This window comes from Anopheles aquasalis, chromosome 2 (assembly GCF_943734665.1).
Source record: "Anopheles aquasalis chromosome 2, idAnoAquaMG_Q_19, whole genome shotgun sequence".
Lineage (NCBI taxonomy): Eukaryota > Metazoa > Arthropoda > Insecta > Diptera > Culicidae > Anopheles > Anopheles aquasalis.
The window spans coordinates 27,330,001-27,332,500 of record NC_064877.1 but is presented as its reverse complement, the minus strand read 5'-3'; the positions used below and the strand labels follow the sequence as shown (position 1 = coordinate 27,332,500).

At 51.6% G+C, this 2,500-nt stretch overlaps 1 protein-coding gene across 5 annotated transcripts in view; it reads left to right on the top strand.

Moving 5' to 3' along the window:
* Window positions 1–2,500, top strand: part of LOC126570566 (hemicentin-2) — a 125,519-nt gene that overhangs the window by 121,097 nt on the left and 1,922 nt on the right. The gene's annotated exons all lie outside the window — the stretch shown is intronic.

The following is a 2,500-nucleotide window of genomic DNA, read 5'->3' as shown; positions in this document are numbered from 1 at the left end:
CCTGGCAGCCCGTCCGTCTCGTTAAGGGGCACTTCAAACAAATTAATCTAAAGAACGATCCGGCTGTTACATCAACCAGCCCGGGAGGGGGGGGGGGATGTTTTTGTGGGGTTGTGTTCCTGGCCCCAGGCCGACCCGGAACGCTGTGCATTTTGTTTGATGTGCTGTACCCGGGGTCTGTTGGTTCGGTCCGGTTGGTCGTCATTGTGCATCTGATGTGCATGATGTGCCGTTCGCAATCTTACCAGCAAAACCCTCCACCACCACCACCACCCCCGGCTGGTCTACACCAGCAGCAGCAGCAGCAGCAGCAGTAAGACCGTTGTTGACAGACCACACCATCGTGGCTGGTGGTTCTGCGACAGTAATCCATAGCTGGTGCCATCGTCACCGCCGGTGTCTGGAGTGGCCCGTCATCGTCGTCCCCTTCGTCGTCTTCGATAAAGAGTATGGAATATTTGGGGCGAAAATTGATGAGCTACGCCAATATTTCACGCCATTGGCGCATCACCCTGGCATCCCCGTGACTGAGCTGACGATTTTGCGGTGGAAATCTCGGCCCCGAAAAACCAACGAGCTTGGTGGATGGAAAGCGCTGGGAAGGGTGGGGGGGGACTCAATCAAACGCTGAATCCTAAACAAATTCCCACCGTTACCGGCCGGCACATACATTTTTCCGGCCGGCTTCTAGAATAGCTAGCCCAGGATGGACCGTTTCTCTAATGGAAGCGGTGACTTTCGGCCCGGTGGCCGCCTCTGTTGCCGAAAGCATACATATTTAATGCCATCGTCAACGTCATGCTAGCGGATCGCATTTCATTGTGTGCGTTCGTCTTTCGGCGAAATATTGTGTATCCATCCGTTCGAGTGAAAGAAAATGTTCCCACTAAAAACTGTGAGAAATCGAGATCACATTCTGAACAACGCCGCCAGGCCAATGGTCATTTTGCCGCTCGTCCTTTTGTTCTAATTTATTGTCTACCCTCGTTGCGTAGCGAGTGCCAAAAAAAAAAACTGAACGCCTTCCGATTTCGATTCTGCATAGTTTCTCCTCATATGGATCCTTTTGATTTATGATCCACCAATAACCGGGACCATCCCGGCATGCTTTTCTTTGTATGCGCATCCCCCTTCCCTCCAGCATAAGGTACAGAAGCCTCTCTCTCTCTCTTTCTCTCTTTTTCTATCTCTCACCAGTACAAAAAAAGGAAGGGAGAGCAATGTAGAACACCCTCAGCGAACAAAAGGAACAGCCACCATACGGTTGTGTTGATGTTGTTCAAATATGGGTTCCGGGGCGATGGGTTCCGATGAGGCATCCCGGGCTGTACCGGCTGGTGTGCGGTGTGGTCTTCTTCTTCTTTGGCTTCTTTCGGCCAGCCGGAACGGTCCGGTTCCCCGAGAGGGACCTTCCACTGACCCTCTTTAGCAAAACCACGAAAAAGCACCTCGTAGAAAGTGCGTAATAAGGTTCGATCCGACATTGGTTCGACATGACCGAGAGCTTAGACCGAGACCGAGACCGGGACCGAGGCTCAACCCCCATCCCCCGAGGGAGAGCTTCATATGCAAATATGTAATGTGTTTGTTAGACGGCCGGTGTGTCGGCACCCCCGGGTTCTAGGCTCCCTTCCCACCGGTCGTTCGGAGCGAAGTGTGAGAATCCATTCTCGGCCGTGCACCCGGCCTGGTGTCCTTTTTTTAGCTGGTTCCGAAGAGTGGGTTGGCGAGCGAGCCCAAAAGAACAGAACGTCCGCTGTCCATCAGACATACCGTCGGTTATGTGGGTGGAGGGGAGAATTCTGGGAAGCCCGACGCCCAAGGGAAGGGACCCCCAAAAAGAACTTGCTCCATCATCATCTTCATATTGGCCGAAATCCATTGTACAGAGAGCCGACAGTCTCTGGCCGTTGTTAATGTTCCGGCTCCGGGGTTTTTCTTCTATCTCCCCCAGTATCCAGCCCCCAAAAAAACCACCCCTCACTTCACTGTCACCCCCTTAAAAACATGAATCCAGTCGGGGTTTGCGGATTCGGATTTTTCGCCTATCTCGAGGCACGGAACGGAACCGAAACACAGAACAGACCACCAAAAGCGCTGCTTCCCTCGGGGGAAATTATTAGCAAATTTTTGGTTTGTATTGTGAGCGAAATGAAAACACGGCATATGGTGCATGGTGCTTGTGTGTGACTTCACGGATACAGTGGCGTGTCCTTGGGAGGTTAACGAGATGAGACCGGTTTGGTGGAACCCATGTTCAACCTCGAAACAGCAGTTTGGTGCCGCCGTTTCATGCGTCTCTTGATATTATTTCGACACAAAAAATCATGGATCATTCTCGGATGATTCCGTCACGTGATTCGAGCGCTGCGTGTGCTTTTATCGACGCTTTGCTTCAATCACGGTGGCTGGGTGTGTTTAATGGACCAGCAAGCATTTGTTTCAAATTTACATTTTACGCCTAATAACTGTTGGGAATTGGAATGTGACACACACCGAA